The 21143-nt window shown below is 41.3% G+C and overlaps 1 protein-coding gene across 3 annotated transcripts in view; it reads left to right on the top strand.

The window, feature by feature from the left end:
• ARMH3 (armadillo like helical domain containing 3) overlaps positions 1-21143 on the top strand; it is a 230573-nt gene that overhangs the window by 143004 nt on the left and 66426 nt on the right. The gene's annotated exons all lie outside the window — the stretch shown is intronic.

The raw sequence follows: 21143 nt of genomic DNA on the forward strand, positions 1-21143 counted from the left end.
CATATTTTATTTACAGCCTCCAATTGCATTATGTTATTCAGCAGCTGAATCACATTGTTGGTTCATAGCAAACTTGAGTCTCACTAAACCTTCAAATCTGCTTAAAGTGACCTGCCTTCAAGCTAATTCTCTCCCATCCTATACTTGTTCAGTTGATAGTGGTATTTTGTTTTGGTTTGTGTGGTGCTGCTTTTTATTTTATTTATTATTATTATTTTGTTTTGTTTTGTTTTTTGAGATGGAGTCTTGCTCAGTTACCAGGCTGGAGTTCTGTGGCATGATCTCGGCTCACTGTAACCTCCGCCTCCCAGGTTCAAGCAATCCTCCCGCCTCAGCCTCTCAAGTAGCTGGGACTATATGTCCGTGCCACCATACCCAGCTAACTTTTGTATTTTTAGTAGAGACGGGGTTTCACCATGTTGGCCAGGCTGGTCCTGAACTCCTGTCCTCAGGTAATCCGCCCGCCTTGACCTTCCAAAGTGCTGGGATTACAGGTTGAGCCACAGCCCCCAGCCCAGTCATTCTTTTAAATGATGAGTATCTCATACATTGCAGTCTTTCTCTTTGTAACCTGAACCTGTTGATTCCATTTCTACCTTAGTTACAACACAAAAAAATGTTACCCTGTCTCCTAGATGTTAACTTCTTCAAAGGACTAACGTGTACTACTGCTGAACATTCTTTCTCTCTCAGTTATTCTTCATATGCTATGGTTTCAAAATCTCTGACACACTGTGATTGTCCTTTGGATATATTCTAACTTCTTAATTTATCTCCTGAAGTATGGTGTTAGGGTGTGCCTTACACCAAATTAAGCATTCAGTGAACGTTTCCTGCATTGAATGACATCTAGAACTGGATCTAGATACGTAGCTCAGATTACAAGGAGACTATTTATATGCATGATATGCACATATTTTATTTACAGCCTCCAATTGCATTATGTTATTCAGCAGCTGAATCACATTGTTGGTTCATAGCAAACTTGAGTCTCACTAAACCTTCAAATCTGCTTAAAGTGACCTGCCTTCAAGCTAATTCTCTCCCATCCTATACTTGTTCAGTTGATAGTGGTATTTTGTTTTGGTTTGTGTGGTGCTGCTTTTTATTTTATTTATTATTATTATTTTGTTTTGTTTTGTTTTTTGAGATGGAGTCTTGCTCAGTTACCAGGCTGGAGTTCTGTGGCATGATCTCGGCTCACTGTAACCTCCGCCTCCCAGGTTCAAGCAATCCTCCCGCCTCAGCCTCTCAAGTAGCTGGGACTATATGTCCGTGCCACCATACCCAGCTAACTTTTATATTTTTAGTAGAGGTGGGGTTTCACCATGTTGGCCATGATGGTCTTGAACTCCTGACCTTAGGTGATCCACCCACCTTGGCCTTCCAAAGTGTTGGGGTTACAGGCATGAGTTGCTGCGCCCTGCTGTATTTTATTTTATTTTAATGCTACTTGCTTATTATAAAAAACAAAAAAAATGTAAGCAGGCTGGGCATGGTGACTCATGCCTGTAACCCCAACACTTTGGGAGGCCGAGGCAGGCAGATCACAAGGTCAGGAGATTGAGACCATCCTGGCTAACACAGTGAAACCCCGTCTCTACTAAAAATACAAAAAAAAAAAAAAAAATTAGCCAGGCGTGGTGGTGCGCGCCTGTAGTCCCAGCTACTTGGGAGGCTGAGGCAGGAGAATGGCGTGAATCCGGGAGGCTGAGCTTGCCGTGAGTCGAGATCTCACCACTGCACTCCAGCCTGGGCGACAGAGCGAGACTCTGTCTCAAAAAAAAAAAAAAAAAGGCAGAAAAGCACAAAGACCAAAGTAAAATAAAACGATCTAAAATCTCACCCTTCAAGAGAGCTACTATTGCTATTTTGGTGAATCTCCCCTCTGAACATCTACAGTTCACTTTTTTTTTTTTTAAACTAACCTATATGCAACACTTTAGTTTTGTTAAATGTATTTTGTTGGTTTTAGCCCATCATTCTAGCTTCTCAGGGTATTTTTCAAATCCTGATTACGTCATTCTGTGTATTGGTTATCTTTTGCAACTTTGTATCATCAGCACATTTGATAAATATGCTTTCTAAATCTTTATCCAGATGCTTTGATCTATTCTTGACTCTCCTACTGATTTGGTGGATAATTTGGGACTAATCTCTCCCCTTTCTGGGCTTTGGCCTGCTGTTATATGAAATGGCCTTGAAGACTGAAAAAATTCCTTAAGAATCAACTGCAAAGCTCTTTGTGAAGAATGAATTTGTGAAGAAATCTGTGGTTGGGGGAATCATCAGGGCTAGACTAGAAAAATAAGACTCTTTTATGGAAAAATCAGGGATGACAACCTTCATAGGGTGGTTTAAATCTTCCTGTAGCCTCCTACTCTCCCAGAACCCCAGCAGAGGGATTCACCAGTTGGATAATTTAAAAAAAATAAAATAAAATAAGATTGTAGCAAGCATTAGTTCTTTTGTTGAGAAATTAGAACATAACAGGTAAAGGGCAGTAAAAAAATAACATTTTTGGAGTGAGAGTAGGTGGAGAGCTTTACTGAGAAAGAAGACGCTCTTCGCTGTTTTCTCTTTTAATTAATAGTAAGCTTGGGGGTCACAAAACAGGCTCTTCTGAGTTGGGGTTCTTAGGGAGGGAAAAGTGTGCAACTCACTGCTGCTTGCAAGTTCTCCCCTAAACAAGCCTTGCTAGTGCATGCATTTCTCTGCATTCTTAAAGAAGGTGTGATAATCTGAAACTGAAACTGAGGCAGCATTTTAAGCAGGCAATTAATGACATGGTAAGATTTTTTAGCTCCAGCAGATTAATTGTTAAATGAATTGTGTCTGCATTTTACTGTCATTTTACTCTGCTATCAGCCTAATTATAAATATAGTGTTACATAGTGGAAGATGATAATAAGCAGAATTATGCACTCAGTGATCAGATTTCAGGAATTTCTAACACTGAGGAAAAGATTTTCTTCTTAAACTGTCTCTTGCTGTTCTTTTTATGTAGGTTTTGATTAATTTTACCTCAATTATACATTTCTCTCTGGAGTCCAGATATTGTGCATGTTCTAGCAAAGTGGGCTCCTGTTGTAAGGTTTAATGAGAGTTTTTGTTCTAATTGGTTTCTATATAGTTTGTTTTAAAACCACTAACATGTGAGTGGGATGTCAAACATGGAGTATACTAATGCATTTTCACTACCCAGTGTACTGAAGGACGTTAATTTTTCTCTCATTAGACACTATTTTCATATGATGAAAATTCTCAATCTCAAGGAAGCTCCAAAGACAGTTGGTTCCCATTGGTCTCCCCTCACACGCATTCATCTTGGTGACACATCTGAAAAGGCAGCAGGAGTAGCCATCTGTAGTTGGATCTCATTTCTGACCAGTTTTGAATGTACTTCATCTTTCTTGTGGGATAATTTACTAGATGGGATTCAGATAAGGATGGATTAAAATCTGTTCTTTTTGCCCAATTAATCTGAACTAATTTCCTACTTATGCAAAAAAAAAAATGGACTATTTGATAAATTCTATTAATGAATATATGTAATAAAACTTGACATAGAATGAACATAGATGAACCACTCACCTTAAGAAATAGAAGGGGTTGGGCATGGTGGCTATATTACACTTGTAATCCCAGCACTTTGGGAGGCCAAGGCAAGAGGATCACTTGAACTCAGGAGTTTCAGACCAGCCTGGGCAACATAGCAAGACCTTGTTTCTACTAAAAATAACTTTTTTAAAATTAGCTGGGTGTAGTGGTATGCACCTGTAATAGTCCCAGCTACTCTGGAGGCCGAGGTGGGAAGATTACTTGAGCCCAGGAGATCGAGGCTGCAATGAGGTATGATTGTGCCACTGCACTCCAGCCTGGGTGACAGAGTAAGACACTGTCTCAGAAAAACAAAAGAGGAATAGAATGTTGCCAACTCACTGAAACTCAATCTTTTTTTCTTTTTAATTGAGATATTGATATGTGGTAAAATATTAGAAATCTTAGAAGGTATGTAACTGAACGCCTTTTTAAAACTGATATATAATATTTATACATATTTATAGCATACATATGATATTTGGTTACATGCATAGACTGTATAATGATCAAGTCAGGGTATCCTGGCTGTCCATCATCACCTCAAGTATTTATCATTTCTATTTTGGGAACAGTTTAAGTCCTCTCTTCTAGCTATTTAAAAAAATATAATACATTGTTGGTAACTATATTCAGCCTACTCTACTATTGAACATTAGAAGGTATTCCTTCTATCTTACTGTATGTTATATCCATTAACCAACCTCTCTTTATCCACTCTATCTGTACCCCTGCCTTCCCAGCCAGCCTCTGGTGTCATTCTACTCTGTACCTTCATGAGATGAACTTTTCAGCTCCTACGTATGAGTGAGAACATGCGAAATTTGTCTTTCTGTGCCTGGCTTATTTCACTTAACATAATGACCTCCTTTTCCATCTGTGTTGTTGCAAATGACTTGATTTCATTCTTTTTTATGGCCAAATAGTATTCCATCATGTGTATATACCACATTTTCTTTATCCATTTGTCCATTTGTAGACACTTAGGTTGATTCCATATCTTTGCTATTATGAATAGCTGCAGTAAACGTAAGAGTGCAGGTATCTCTTTGATATAGTGATTTATTTTCCTTTGGATAAATACCCAATAGCAGTATTCTAAACAGCTTTTTATATACGTATGCCACCTATGTAAATCACCATCCAGATCAAGACATAGAATACTAGGAAGTTCACCCTAGGAAGTTCCCTCACGACCCTTCTTTTCTAGTCAGTAGTCCCTTTCCCCAGAACTATGCCCTCTCCTGACTTCTGTCACTGTAAATTAGTTGTACCTGTTCTGGAACTACATCTGAACAGAGTCATATAGTGTACCCTCTTTTGTGTCTGACTTCTTTCACTCAGTATCAGGTTTTTGAGATTCATCTACTTTGTGGTATATATCAGTAGTTCAATCCTTTTATTTTTTTTTTTTTTTTTTTTTTTTTGAGACGGAGTCTGGCTCTGTCGCCCGGGCTGGAGTGCAGTGGCCGGATCTCAGCTCACTGCAAGCTCCGCCTCCCGGGTTCCCGCCATTCTCCTGCCTCAGCCTCCGAGTAGCTGGGACTACAGGCGCCCGCCTCGTCGCCCGGCTAGTTTTTTGTATTCTTTAGTAGAGACGGGGTTTCACCGTATTAGCCAGGGTGGTCTCGATCTCCTGACCTGTGATCCGCCCGTCTCGGCCTCCCAAAGTGCTGGGATTACAGGCTTGAGCCACCGCGCCCGGCCAGTCAATCCTTTTAAAAAATGTTTTAAGATTTTAAATTATGGTAAGAAATATAAAATTTGCCATCCTAACGATTTTTAAGTTTGGTAGTGTTAAGTATGTTGACGTCATTGTGCAACGGATCTCTAGAATTTTTTCATCTTGCAAAACTGAAATTGTACCGATTAAACAACTCCCCATTTTCCCCTTCCCCAGCCCCTGCCAACCACCATTCTACTTTGAGTCTCTATAAATTTAACTATTTTAGATACCTTATAGTGGAATCATACTGTATTTATATTTTTGTGACTGGCTTATTTTACTTAGCATAATATCCTCAGGGTTCATCCATGTTGTGGCATGTGTCAAAATTTCCTTCCTTTTCAAGGCTGAATAATGTTCCATTGTATGTATATACCACATTTTGTTTATCCAGTTATCTGTTGGTGATACGTGGGTTGCTTCTACCTTTTGGCTACTGTGAATGATACTGCTCTGAGCATTGCTTGTGTAAGTATCTAGTAGTTAGTTCCTTTTTATTGCTGAGCAGTATTTTATTATTGCATTACTGTACCACAGTTTATTTATTGTTCATATTTCTTTTTCACTTGGATTCTCATAGTCTCTGATCTCACCAATCATCTTGACTGCCTCTTTCTCTGTCTCGTTTTTCCTCCTGTGCTTGTCGTCTCACTGGCCCCCCTCATCACCACAGAAAAACGTTTAAGCTCTGTAGTAGTGTAGTCTACATTGCCATTCTTCATCTTATTTCTAGAATCTCTGCCCTTATCTGTCACCTCACTGCAGCTATGCCAGACCACCTAGAGCTCTCTGGACAAACCAGAGACATTTAGAATTCTCTGGACAAACTGTTTTATAGTCCAGGCCTTTTGGATGTACCATTCCTCCCTGCCTAGAATGTCCTTTCCCAACTTGTCAACTTACCCTGAAATAGTGCATTTTGAGCATCACCTCATCCTTAGAGCCAGGCCTGGCCACACTACAGCAACTATCTACTTATCTATTATCTTCTTGACTAGGCTGGGAGCTCTTTGAAGGCAGGCAGCATCCATGTCTCACTTAGTAACACATTGACTCTTTCTTGAAAATAGATAAACAAACAGAGTTCCTCTCTCTTGGAGAAGTGAGGATTTAGGATATTGGTTGAGCCCGATCTAGGATGAGCTGGGAGTAATGGTACTTCAGTTATTGGGCTGATGGAGGGAGCCAACAAAGGCAATTCAGAGGCAGAAGCTCAGAGAAACACTGAACAAAATGCCAGGTAGACTCTCCAAAAGAGAAATTGACTGAGGGGCCAGGTAGAGGATAAGAATCTAGGTCAAGCCAGCGGTACAGCCCAGAAATACTAGAGTAAAAGGTTTGAAGGAAAAAGGTAAGGGTTAAAATCTAGAAGAAAATGCTCTGGGATAAATAGGATATCTGCAACAGCATTTCTTAAATTGTGAGCAGAGACAAGGTGGAGTGTGAAAAGCACAACTCTCCCGGTACAGTATAAGTATTGAATGTTTCATAGGATCCAGCATTGGAGGTCAAACAGGTCAGTAAAGAACAAACCACTGTGCCGCAGCCACCAGAAGCCTGGAACTTTGCCAGGTGCTTCAGCCTGCAGGGGTATGCTAAGAAGAGAAGCAAAGCCCTCTAAGAACAGCACAGAGAGAAATAAAGTCAGAGAGAGATGGGACTATTAAGGGAAAGGTTTATAAAGTACTGTGAGCTTCCTTGCCAGAGAAAGGGCTGTTCATCTAGTCTCGAATATAGCCAAGCAGAGAGGGAGCTGGGAAGAAGGAGATATGAAGATAGCCTTGGCTAATGTGTGTCACTCGGCCTTTGAATGACCATTCAAAACTTCAGCCTATTGGTGTTCTTCAAGCTGGTGAGGCTGTTGGGGAAAATGGGTCTTTGTTTAAGACAAAAAGAAAGGAAGGGAGGGAGGGAAGGGAGGGAAGGAGGGAACAAAGGAATTTCTTTGAGTTAAATCTCACTGCATTGATCTGCCCCCGCCCCCTTTTTGCTTGAGCTGAAGACCAAAAGCTCTGTTTTCTTCTGCTGAGGGTCCTCCCTTTGGGGTTTTGGTAATATCTGTGATCTGTAATTATTACTCTTAATACTAAGTGTTTTCACAAGTCATTTATCAATTATCTATAGATTTGACTAAACCAACCTAGAGTTAAATTTAGGTTAAGCCTTCCATGCCTAGTGCTGCATACCTCTGCCCCACAAACCTGAGCTCTTTGAGTGCTGCAGGACTATAACTTGATTTGAAAAGCTGAACATTCTTTTTCATCAGAAATCAGTGTTCTACTAAGCCTGACAATTCTTTGTCTCCTGGACAATTTCGAGTTGGGATAACAAATTAGAGTTTGGGATACATTACACATGATAAATGTGACTCCCTTAAAGGGAAATCCATTTGTTTTGCTTAGTGTTTCTGTGATTAATTACTTGCCAGATTAAATTGCTCCATAAAAATGCGTAGTATTTTATTCGATTGCTCTTCATGGTGATTAATTAGGCCATACTGTTGCTTTGTGTGTTAATTATGCTGATTTTTTTTCTGTTCTCTAGTTTAATTAATACAGCGTGTGTTTGAAAGACTGTTTTTAGGATGGGATACTATCTGTTTTAGGGGTATCAAAGTCGAAACTTGCTTACAGGCTGATGTTAGGGAATAACACTTCCAATTTTCTAAGTATATTCTGTATCCATGATAGGCAAAAAGTACACTATGAATGTACTTTTTGGGGAAAGCTCTTTTTGGTTTTCCTATAGTTACTAAAAATAATATATTGGATGGCCAGGCACGGTGGCTTACGCCTATAATCCCAGCACTTTGGGAGGCCGAGGGCAGCGGATCACTTGAGGTCAGGAGTTCAAGACCAGTCTGGCCAACATGATGAAATCCCGTCTCTACTAAAACTACAAAAATCAACTGGGTGTGGTGGTGTACACCCGTAGCCCCAGCTACTTGGGAGGCTGAAACAGGAGAATCGCCTGAAGCCAGGAGGTGCAGGTTGCAGTGAGCCAAGATCACACCGCTGCACTCCAGCCTGGGCCACAGAGTAAGACTCTGTCTAAAAAACAAACAAGCAAACAAAAACCCATAATATACTGGAGATTCTTGGCTCAACTGAAAATTTATTAATTAAGAACATAGAGGAGAAGCTGTTGATGCAAAATGAACTGCAAAACGATTGTAAACCTAAATGCCAGTGTGGGGGTTGGGGTGGTTGGGAAAGATTGTTATTTCCTAGGATGCTGCAGGGTGCTGATGAGGAAGTCAGGCATATTTAGCATTTTTATTTATGAACTAAGGCTGAAAGTAAACAAAGTATTAATGAAGTTTGTAAGTGATACTGATTTGGAGGTGTTTCCTGTACCCACAAGGGCAGAGAAATGGTATTGATGGACCAGAAAGAGAAGCATCACAGAAAATAACTCAGCTATTCCCTTGAGAAATTGCATATCTGCTAAATAGAAATAGCGTAAATAGAGTCAGGCAGATATTTTCCAAAGTAGATCTTCCAGCAATCCACTCCTAAATCTTCACCCAAATGAAATAAAAACTTGGATTGGACCAATGTTTATAGTGGCTTTATTTATACACTGTCAAAACTATAGACAACCCAAAAGTCTCTCAGCGGAGGAACAGATAAACAAACTATGGTACATCTATATAATGAAATATTATTCTGCAGTAAAAATGAATAAACTACTGATACATGCAACAACATGGATTAATTCAGTTGCATTATGCAGTATGAAACTATCCAGATCCAAAAGGTTACATGCTGTATGATTCCATTTTTATGACATTCTGGAAATGGCAAAACTATAGGGACAGGGTATAGGTCCGTTGTTTTGAGAGGCTGGGGTTGGAAGGAGAGGTTAACTACAAATGGGCACAGGGGAGCTTTTGAGGTGATGAAACTATTCTGTATCTTGACTATGGTGGTGATTATCTGGATGTATGCATTTTTCAAAACTTGCAGAACTGTATACTTATATCTGGGTTCTTCAGAAAACAGACCAATAAAATATACATAGTTATACAAGAGGAAATATACTATGGGAATTAACTCACATGATTATCGAGGCCAAGTCATTTCACAGTATGCTGTCTGCAAGCTGTAGAATCAGGGAGCTGATGCTGTAGGCTTACAGTTAAAGGCTGAAGGACTGAGAACTTGGGTGGTGCTGGTGTTAAGTCCTAGAGTCCAAAAACTGGAGAACCAGGAGCTCCTGATGTCTGATGTCTAAGGGCAAGAGAAGATGGATGTCCCAGCTCAAGAAAAGAGAAACAGAATTTGCCCTTCCTCTGCCTTTTGTTCTATTCAGGTGGGCTTTCAACAGACTAGATGATGGCTGCTTCTATTGGTGAGGGTGGATCTTCTTTACTCAGTGTATGGATTCAAATGCTAATCTGTCTCCTGGAAAAACCCCTTTCAACACACTCAGAAGTAATGATTTACCAGCTATCTGGGTGTCCCTTAATCCAGTCAAGTTGATAATAAAATTAACCATCACAACACTAAAAAGGGTCAGTTTTGTTGTATGAATGTTATTCCTTAATTTTAAAAATCAGAAAAAGAAATAGTTCTTCACAGGGAAGGGTAAGAGATTCAACTTCTGACCATAGTTTCCATACTTTATGTGTGGCAACCTTTTGAAAATAATTTGAGTGACAGGAGTTACAACTGGAGGATTTGTATTTTCTTCATATTTCTTACAAAGTCCCAGGTTTGTTTTGTTTGTTTTTGAGTGGGAGCTGGGATGGGGGTAGGTTGCTGATGGTTTTCCTTAGGTGTTTACATTATGTAAATCTGTATACTGATGAGAGGATTATTTTGAGAAGGAAAGCACAGTTAAGATCTTAGACCTCATTGATAGCCATCAGACATAGATCATTTCCCCACTTTATGGATTGAATCTAATTATTTGAGTTCTCTGGATCTGGATTTAGCTTTCGTTTTAAAGCTTTATTATTTCTTCTGTCTGGGCCTTCCTACTGTTGAACTGTGTGTTATAAGACTTGGAATAGTGCCAAGGGATATTTCTGTCCCAAAACTAACTTCAGAGACAACTTTCACTCCCCTCTGCACTTAGACTGGAACAAAAAGCTTCATCACATTATGGGCTTGTAAGGCAGATTTGCACAATATCAGCGACCCAGGGATAGGTGAACCATGAACGCTAAACTATTGCAGACAGCTACTGTGCCTTCTTCCTCTCTTTCTCCCATGTCTCCAGTAATCTGAACTGTGTGTATACAGTGTTTGCTTCTCATGGTCAACTTGAAATACCTTCCCAAATGCCAGACTATCTCTATTCAGTTGCTCAGGAGGGAGGAATACATAGTGATAGTAGTATTGCATTACCTGCAGCAATAGTATTGAATATTGCTCTGTGGCTGCAGCTTAGTGTGCTCACTGCTGACTACTCTGAGCAGATGTGTAGCCATCATTTTGGTTCAGACCGGGTAGATTACATTTAGCAAGATGCTGATTCCCTAAGTGACTTGCTGAACAAATGTCCCTGGGTCTTTCAGCTGAATGATTTTCAGCACTGGACCTGAAGAGGCTGCTGTGGCTCTCAGCCAAGACCCCATCTGTTAAAACCTTATACTGATTCGTATCCCTTTTTATAAAAATCTGTCCCTTCTCCTCCTCCTAGTGTGATAAATAATGCAAATATACTAGATGAAGTCTACTATTGGAGCAGGACTCGAATAATTTTGATTAGAGTTGAACTAAACTAATCAGAAATGAGACTCTCAAATAGCTATCTATGTAAAATAGTTTGTTATTTTCTTATATTTATCATGTTTACCAATAATTGCAGAGTCTAGAAAGTAACAAAAAGCTGCAATTAAGCTTTTAAAAATAAGTTTTAATAGGGAAGTAAATTATAAGATGACATTATAAGTTTGCTTTTTTTTTTTTTTTTTGGAGATGGAGTTTCACTGTCGCCCAGGCTGGAGTACAATGGCCGTGATCTTGGCTCACTGCAACCTCCACCTTGCAGGTTCAAGCGATTCTCCTGCCTCAGCCTCCCAAGTAGCTGGGATTACAGGAGCCTGCCACCATGCCCAGCTAATTTTTGTATTTTTAGTAGAGATGGAGTTTCACCATGTTGGCCAGGCTGGTCTCGAACTCCTGACCTCAGATGATCTGCCTGCCTCAGCCTCCCAAAGTGCTGGGATTACAGGCATGAGCCACCGCACCCGGCTCATTTTAAGTTTTTGACTGGGTAAACAGGTGATAATAAAACACTGTGAGATAATGGTTTACATTAGGAGGGTATCATATCTTTTTTTTTTTTTGAGATGGAGTCTCGCTCTGTTGCACAGACAGTGGCAAGATCTCGGCTCACCACAGCCTCTGCCTCCCAGGATCAAGCAATTCTCCTGCCTCAGCCTCCCGGGTAGCTGCGATTACAGGTGCCCGCCACCACACCTGGCTAACTTTTTGTATTTTTAGTAGAGACGGTATTTCACTATGTTGGCCAGGCTGGTCTTGAACTCCTGACCTCGTGATCCTCCTGCCTTGGCCTCCCAAAGTGCTGGGATTACAGGTGAGCCACCATGCCCGGCTTGGGTATCATATCTTAATCCTGTGTTTTTATGCCCCTTCAGTCCAATTTACTGACTATTCATAGTAGATACACAGCACTTCATCCAGCTGGGAAATGAAGGTCCATCTTGGCCAACACTTAATTAGTCATTAATTATTTATTGTTTATTTCCTGTGTACCTAACCCTGTGTCCTTAGTTTCTGACCTACATTGATAGTACTATCACGTGGCAAGATTTCATAGGGTAGAATGCCATTGCAATTAAGACTTTAGAGGAACAGCTGAAGGCCAGGGTACAATCCTGCTGTACCCGAGTTAGAATGTGACCAGAATAGCTATACTTCCATTATAGCTCTTTTGAAAAGCTCCAGGAGATGACAGACCACTGTTTACCACCCATTATTTGCACTTGGGAAGTTTCTGAAGTGTTCCCTCCCTTTTGTGCAGTCATGGCAGCTCCGAGAAGGAGGGGACCACTTTATGCACCAAACCAAACAGGTCTGCCGAGGACATTTGCCTACTAAAGTGTGGGGGCCTTTGGCTCTGGTCAAGACTGATGTGGGCCTGGTGCAGTGGCTTACACCTATAATCCCAGCACTTTGGGAGGCCGAGGCAGGAACATCACTTGAGCCCAGGAGTTTGAGATCAGCCCTGGCAACATACAAGACCCCATCTCTACAAACACATTTTAAAAATTAGCTGGGTATGTGACGTGCACCTGTAATCCCAGTTACTTAGGATGCTGAGATGGTAAGATCACTTGAGCCTGGGAGGTTGAGGCTGCAGCGAGCTGTGGTGGCACCACTGCATTCCAGCCTGAGCAATAGAGAGAGACCCTGTTTCAAAAAAAAAAAAAAAAAAGAGAGAGAGGAGAGAATGTACTTCCTTCTATGTGTCCTTTTAACCAAGAGCTTTCTTTTAGACCAAGAATTCCTGGCCAGGTGTGGTAGCTCACACCTGTAATCCCAGCACTTTAGGAGGCGGAGGCATGAGGATCACTTGAGCCCAGGAGTTCAAGACCAGCTTGGGCCACATAGTGAGACCCCCCATCTCTACTAAACATAAAAGCTTAGCTGAGAGTACTGGTGCATGCCTGTAACCCCAGCTACTCAGGAGGCTGAGGCGGGAAGATCCCTTGAGCCCAGCAGTTCAAGGCTGCAGTGAACTATGTGCCACTGCAATCCAGCCTGGGTAACAGAGCTAGAACCTGCCTCTAAAAAGAATTTAAATAAATAAATTAATTAAATATTTCCTTTTTTTCCCTGTCTTTGGTATCCTTTTATAGATAATATGTACATATGGAAGTGTGTTTTGACTCCAGGTTTTTGTTTATCCGTCATCTGAGAAATGCAGAATCCATTTCTGATAAAAATTCTCAGCATACTAGGAATAGAAGAGCACTTCCTCTGTATTTCACTATGCATCTGTGCAAAACCTACAAGCTGTCATGCTTAATGATGAAAGACTGCATGCCTTTCCCTAAGATTAGGAACAAGATGGATGTCTGCTGTCACCACCTCTATTCAGCATTATGCTGGAGGTTCTAAACAGTGCAATCAGGCAAGAAAAAGAAATAAAAGCCATCTAAATTGTAAAGGAAGATGTAAACTGTCTTTACTTGTAGCAACATGATTGTCAATTTAGAAAACCTGATGGAGTCTACAAGTTACTAAAATAAACGAATTCAGCAAAGTTGTGGGATACAAGTTTGACATACAAAAATCAATCAGAAATGGTGTCTAATGAAATTTTTCTCTTTTTTAGTATCATGAACTCAGCATGTTATGTATTTCAGTTTATTATTCTTGTGCTCAAACACTTTTTTTTTTTTTTTTTGAGATGGAGTCTCATTCTGTCACCAGGCTGGAGTGCAGTGGCACAATCTTGGCTCACTGCAACCTCCACCTCCTGGGTTCAAGTGATTCTCCTGCCTCAGCCTCCTGAGTAGCTGGGATTACAAGCACCAAACACCACGCCTGGCTAATTTTTGTATTTTTAGTAGAGACGGGGTTTCACCATATTGGCCAGGCTGGTCTCAAACTCCTGACCTTGTGATCCGCCTGCCTCGACCTCCCAGAGTGCTGGGATTACAGGTGTGAGCCACCGTGCCCAGCCGTGCTTGAATCATTTTCTTTGGACATTCATGGGCGTGCATTTATACTGGATTCCATGTCTTTTTTTTTTTTTGAGATGGAGTCTTGCTCTGCTGCCCAGGCTGGAGTGCAAGTGCACCATCTCAGCTCACTGCAACCTCCGCCTCCTGGGTTCGGGTAATTCTCCTACTTCAGCCTCCTGAGTAGCTGGGACTACAGGAGCCCGCCACCACTCCCAGGTAATTTTTGTATTTTAGTAGAGATGGGTTTTCACTATGTTAGACAGGCTGGTCTCGAACTCCTGACTTCAAGTGATTCTCCTGCCTTGCCTCTACAGGCATGAGCCACTGCACCTGGACTCATGTCTTTTTTATGTTTTATTTTATAGATGGGGTTGCTCTGTTGCTCAGGCTTGAGTGCAGTGGTGTGATCATAGTTCACTGCAACATCGAACTCCTGGGCTGAGGGGATCCTCCTGCCTCAGTCTCCTGAGTAGCTGGGACTACAGGTGCACACCACCATGCCCAGCTACTTTATCTTTATTTTTTAGAGATGAAGTCTTGCTGTGTTGCCCATGCTAATCTTGAACTCCTGGCCTCAAGCCATCCTCCCGCCTCAGTCCCCTGAGCAGCTGGGATTACAGGTACAAGCCTCTGTGTCCAGCCCACATCTTTTTGACAAGACTCCAGTAGTCTTTGTTAGCCTTCTTGCTTTCTGGCACAGGATGTCACAGGATTATCATCTACATTTCCTGCTTCAGACCTGGAATCAACCATTTCTTCACAGAGCCTTCACTCCTTTTATGTGGGAGGTTTCATTATGTTTGACAGCAGAGCAGAGAATTGCAGCCTGGCACCCACTGACAGCTTATAGGGTGTCAATAAATCCCCTGAAAGTCTACCCAGAAATGTATGCATACACTCATTTTCTGAGGACTTGAACTATAACATTGATCACCTTCTCTCTCTTTTTTTTAATTTTTAATTTTTATTTTTATTTTGATACAGAATCTCACTCTGTCACCCAGGCTGGAGTGCAGTGGCATGATCTTGGCTCACTGCAACCTCCGCCTCCCGAGTCAAGCTATTCTCCTGCGTCGGTCTCCCAAATAGCTGGGATTACAGGCGCCTGCCACCTCATCTGGCTAATTTTTGTATTTTTAGTAGAGATGGGTTTTACCATGTTGGCCAGGCTCATCTAGAACTCCTGAACCCAGGTGATCCACCCACCTCGGCCTCCCAAAGTGTTGGAATTACAGACATGAGTCACTGCGCCTGGCCCACATTCTCATTTATTAACCAAAAAAAAGAACTGAATGTGTGTGTACTTGGCTTGGGCTTGACCTGGATTGTGAGAAAATCATCCCTTTGTATTACACCTTGAGGTTTTGGGTTTTTTTTTTTTTTTTTTTTGAGATGGAGTCTCGCTCTGTCACCTAGGCTGGAATACAGTGGCATGATCTCAGCTCACTGCAACCTCTGCTTCCCAGGCTCAAGTGATTCTCATGCCTCAGCCTCCCAAGTAGCTGGAATTACAGTTGTGTGTGCCACCGTGGCCGGCTAATTTTTGTGTTTTTAGTAGAGACAAGGTTTTGCTTGTTGGCCAGGCTGGTCTTGAATGCCTGACCTCAAGTGATCCACCCACTTCAGTCTCCCAAAGTGCTGGGATTACAGGTGTGAGCCACTGTGCCCAGCCCACCTTGAGATTTTAGGTTCTTTTTTCAAGAATTCAGAGTGTATATGGTAAATGGTGGCAAAGAACACAATGTAAATCATCTAAATACTAACTGTAGTATTTATTCTCCCAGTTCAGTGCTGGAAAGCTACATTTGGAGTAGCTAGGTTATCAGACCACAGGTGTTGGAAACAGAAGCTTGTTCCCCTTGATAGCAAATCTCCGAGATGAAGGTCAGTTTGGTTGTAATTCTTTCTTCAAGTGTCAGCAATAGATGGTTAGAGACAGCATTTATTCACCAAGGGCTAGGCATTTTGAAGAAAATTCCATTCTCCGGGGTTTCTGACTTGCCAGGGCCGCATCACTGTATTGATTTCCTACATTGAAGGCCACAGGAAGAGCAGGTAGACAAGTTACAGGGAAAACGTTTGCAACAAGGTCTGCATAGCATGGTTCGATAGAAATATGTTGTGAGTCACATGTAACTTTAATTTTGAACAGATTAAATTAATTTTTAATAATTATTTTACCCAAAGTACCCAAAATATTATTCTTCTAACATATAATCAATATGAAAACATTATTTTAATTTTTAATTTTGGTGGGTACATAATAGGTGTATATATATGAGATACATGAAATGTTTTGATACAGGCATGCAATGTTTAAAAATTGTGTCATGAAAAATGGGAGACTGGGCATAGTGGCTCACTCCTGTAATCCCAGCACTTTGGAAGGGCAAGACAGGAGGATAACTTGAGCCCAGGAGTTCGAGACCAGCCTGGGCAACCTGATATTTACAAAAAATACAAAAATTAGCTGGGCTGGGTAGCATGCGCCTGTAGTTTCAGCTACTCAGGAGGCTAAGACAGGAGGATCACGTGAGCTTGGGGAGGTTGAGGCTGTAGTGAAATGTGATTGTGCCACTGCACCCTAGCCTCAGGACAGAGTGAGACTATGTCTCAAAAAAAAAAGAGGAAACTTCCAACATGCCTTCCTCTGGTCTCTTTTTTTTTTTGAGACAGGGTTAGGGTTTCGCTCCTGTCTCCCAGACTAGAGTGCAGTGGTGCAATCTTGGCTTACTACAACCTCTGCCTCCCAGGCTCAAGCAGTCCTCTTGCATCAGCCTTGTGAGAAACTGGGATTACAGGTGTGCGCCACCACACCTGACTAATTTTTGTGTTTTTAATAGAGATGGAGTTTCGCCATGTTGCTCAGGCTGGTCTCCAACTCCTGGCCTCAAGTGATCTGCCCACCTTGATCTCCCAAAGTGCTGGGATTACACTGCTTCCGGCCCTGGTCTCTTTTTTTCTTTTCTGTTCTGAACATAGTACAATCTTCTGCATTTCCACTCAATTCTGTGTCAGTAATGTGCCTTCACTTTTAAATTTAAAAAATCTTTCAATACTTACTTTTTAAAACTAGAAACAAAATTTAATTATAATTAAAACAATAGTAGGACCGGGGTGGTGGCTCACACCTGTAATCCCAGCACTTTGGGAAGCTGAGGTGGGCAGATCGCCTGAGGTCAGGAGTTCAAGACCAGCCTGGGCAATGTGGTGAAACCCCATCTCTACTAAAAATACAAAATTAGCCTGGCGTGGTGGTGCATGCCTGTAATCCTAGCTACTCGGGAGGCTGAGGCAGGAGAATCACTTGAACTCGGGAGGCGGAGGTTGCAGTGAGCCGAGATCGCACCACTGCACTGCACTCCAGCCTGGGCGACAAGAGTAAAACTCCGTCTCAAAAAAAAAAAAAAGGCCGGGCGCGGTGGCTCAAGCCTGTAATCCCAGCACTTTGGGAGGCCGAGACGGGCGGATCACGAGGTCAGGAGATCGAGACCATCCTGGCTAACACGGTGAAACCCCGTCTCTACTAAAAATACAAAAAAAACTAGCCGGGTGAGATGGCGGGCGCCTGTAGTCCCAGCTACTGGGGAGGCTGAGGCAGGAGAATGGCGTAAACCCGGGAGGCGGAGCTTGCAGTGAGCTGAGATCCGGCCACTGCACTCCAGTCCGGGCGACAGAGCGAGACTCCGCCTCAAAAAAAAAAAAAAACCACAATGGTACTTTAATTAACAATTTTTATTTATGTAATCATAACTGTAACTTAGTGGTTTTCAACTGATATGATTTTACCCTCTGGGGGACATTTGCTATATTTCAGCTGTCACAACTTGGAGAAGGGAGGATATACTACTGGCATGTAGTAGGTGGAGGCCAGCTATGCTGCTAAACATTCTACAGTGCCAGGATAGCCGGAACAACAAAGTAGCCCCAAATGTTATTAGTGCTCATGTTGAGAAACCGTGCTATAACTCATATTATCACATAAAATATTAAGTAAATATATTACGTTATTAATATGTAAAAAGTAAAGTCATTTTAACTGAATCCATTGACATCAACTAAATTGATGATGTATTTACATGCATTACTAGAAACAACACATGTGCCCAACACATGTACTGTAATACAGCAAAAATACCTTATACAATGCAGCAGTTAAAGTGAAATGTCCTGCCAAAACAATACAGTTGTATTTAGTGGAACAAAATTTAAACTACTTTAGTTTTTTTCATTTAAATTAATAAAATTTAAAATTCAGTTCCTTAGTTGCACTAGCCATGTTTCAGATGCTTAGGAGCTACATGTGGCTGGTGACTATAGAACATGTCTAGAAGAAGATCAGATATGACAGGTTGGCTGAAAAATCCTCACACTGTAAGGCAAGGAGTGGGGATGGTTGACTCGTTACTGCAGGGCTTGAAGTGTGGCGTGGGAGCTGGGTTTAGCCTGGTTTCTAGAGCCACTATTTTCCTATACTTGATTTCTAAAAATAGAGAAATCAACATATTGTTTTATTAGGATACTACTATGGGTTTTAACCTTGCATTTTCCAAGATCGGTTACTGCTAAAAAATAGGCCTGACGCTGGTAGTGTAATAGATTCCGAGCTATTCCTGTATACCACTAGGATGAAACTGTGGAATCAAAACTATTATCCCGGCCCAGCACGGTGGTTCACGCCTGTAATCCCTACACTTTGGGAGGTCGAGGCGGGTGGATCATTTGAGGTCAGGAGTTTGAGAGCAGCCTGGCCAACATGGTGTAATCATGTCTCTACTAAAAATACAAAAAAATGAGCTGGGTGTGGTGGTGCATGCCTGTCATCCCAGCTACTTGGGAGGCTGAAGCATGAGAATCACTTAAACCCAGGGGGCGGAGGTTGCAGTGAGCTGAGATTGTGCCACTGCACTCCAGCCTGGGTGACAGAGTGAGACCCTGTCTCAAAAACAAAACAAAACAAAAAAACACGAAACTATTATCCCAGTTCCTGAGCTTCTATTGACACTTTGTTGAAATTAGGAAGAAAATGAAGATGTATTCACTGTAACTTCTCAGTAAATACTTTCTTTTGCTTAAAAAAATACCTTTCCATAGATCTAGAAGAGCAAGGAATTCAAAATGTAAACAAATTATATCTATAACTGTATCTAAGTAGGATACATGAAAGGAACCAAAGCTTGTTACCTTTATCAAACAGGATGTCAGGTCGTCATTGGGAGACATTTAAAGCACAGTTTGGTAGCTCTCTGAGGTCTAGTGTTATGAAACTGTCTTCTTTCATCCCTGCTTGTTCCATCTTAAACTGAAGGCCTTAGTCTAGACAGGTGGAAAGTCAGATATAGAATTAGTTCAAGGGGAGGGTACCTTGTATCATGGGGCGTGTAAGTGACTGTTTTTTTTCCTAGAATAGAGAAACTGTTGTTAACTGGTAGGAAGTGCTGCTTATTTTGTCCTAAACTGTTTTGAAGCTGCATATCTGATTCTTCACAACTGCCTAGGTGAACAGGCTTCACAGTTTTTACTACCAGCATGGTCTTGCCTCTTGAACTTCATACCCTACCCAGAGGTCCCACAAGTATTTCAGATTTGACATTCCAAAGAAAATGCCTTATTATCCTCCCCCTACAATTTAAGAACTTTTCCTTTCTATGTTTACCATCCCAATTAGTGATATCATCATCTGTTCAGTTGCCTAAAGTAGAAATCTCAGTTACTTTAAATTCTCTCTCTGCTGCCCAGTCAGTAGGTCCTTTCAGCCCTACCTTCTAAATATCTCTCAAGTAAATTCTTCCTCTCCAATGCTGCAACCACTATTTTATTTCAAGGTATCATAATCTCTCATGTTATAAGAGCCTCCTAACTGTTCTTTTTCCTTCAAACTTTTTCATATAGCAGCCACTATTCAATTTGCTCAGTCACAAGTGGGATTTCAGAAGCATAGGTCTTTACACTGCTGGTGGGAGTATATGTTAGCAGCATCACTTTGAGGGCAGTGTGGTAACAGCTAGTAAAGTCAAAGTTGCCCAAACCTTATGACCCAGTAACTTCACCCCTAGGTACATTTCCTTGAGAAACTTTCTCAAACAAGGATATGTAAACAACAACATTGATTGCAGTATTAATCCAAAAGAAATACCAAAAGAAAAAACAAAAGGAAACCAGTTACATTTCTGTGAACAGGAAAATGGATTGTGGTATATTTATAAAATGGAATGTTGTACAACACTGAAGATGGACTAGAGCTGCACAAACTAGAATAAGTCTCACAAATATAATATTCATTAAAAAGTAAGTTGCAGAATATAACATGTATATAACTTTTTTTTTTTTTTTTTTTTTGAGGCAGAGTCTCGCTCTGTCGCCCGGACTGGAGTGCAGTGGCCAGATCTCAGCTCACTGCAAGCTCCGCCTCCTGAGTAGCTGGGACTACAGGCGCCCGCCACCTCGCCAGGCTAGTTTTTGTATTTTTAGTAGAGACGGGGTTTCACCGTGTTAGCCAGGATGGTCTCGATCTCCTGACCTCGTGATCCGCCCGTCTTGGCCTCCCAAAGTGCTGGGATTACAGGCTTGAGCCACCGCGCCCGGCCGTATATAACATTTAAGAACACAAAGTGATATGTTATTTAGAGACACATTGTATTTAGTCAAAGGGTAAACCTTTGTATAAGAATGATACTCTGGGAAAAGACAGAACGATAAACAATCAAAAAGGGGTTCATGGAGGGTTTAAAAGGTAGTTGTAATTCTTTCTACAATTAGATGGTAGGTATATGAGCATTCAGCATATTCTTTTTTGCACCTTTTTGTACATCTGAAATATTGCATTAGGAAACCACCAGATTTTAAGTTTTGCTTGATTCCCCATCATTGATAGGGATAGGATAATGTCCAGACCTGTTTGCATGACATTTGATCCCAACCTACCTTTCTAGCCTTATTTGTCGTCACTCTCCCATCTATCCTAAGATCTGTCCTAATTAGACTTGGCCATATAGAGTCTCAAATTTCATACCTCTGCACATACTTTTACCTAGAATGTCTTCCCTCTTCACTTTTCACCTAGCAAAATTCTGTTTATGCTTCAAAATCTAGCCCAGATGTAACCTTTCTTGAAAGCTTCCTGGATTCTTTGAGACAGAATGATTCACACCT

The sequence above is a fragment of the Trachypithecus francoisi genome, unplaced genomic scaffold (assembly GCF_009764315.1).
Source record: "Trachypithecus francoisi isolate TF-2019V2 unplaced genomic scaffold, Tfra_2.0 Contig01579, whole genome shotgun sequence".
Taxonomy (NCBI): domain Eukaryota; kingdom Metazoa; phylum Chordata; class Mammalia; order Primates; family Cercopithecidae; genus Trachypithecus; species Trachypithecus francoisi.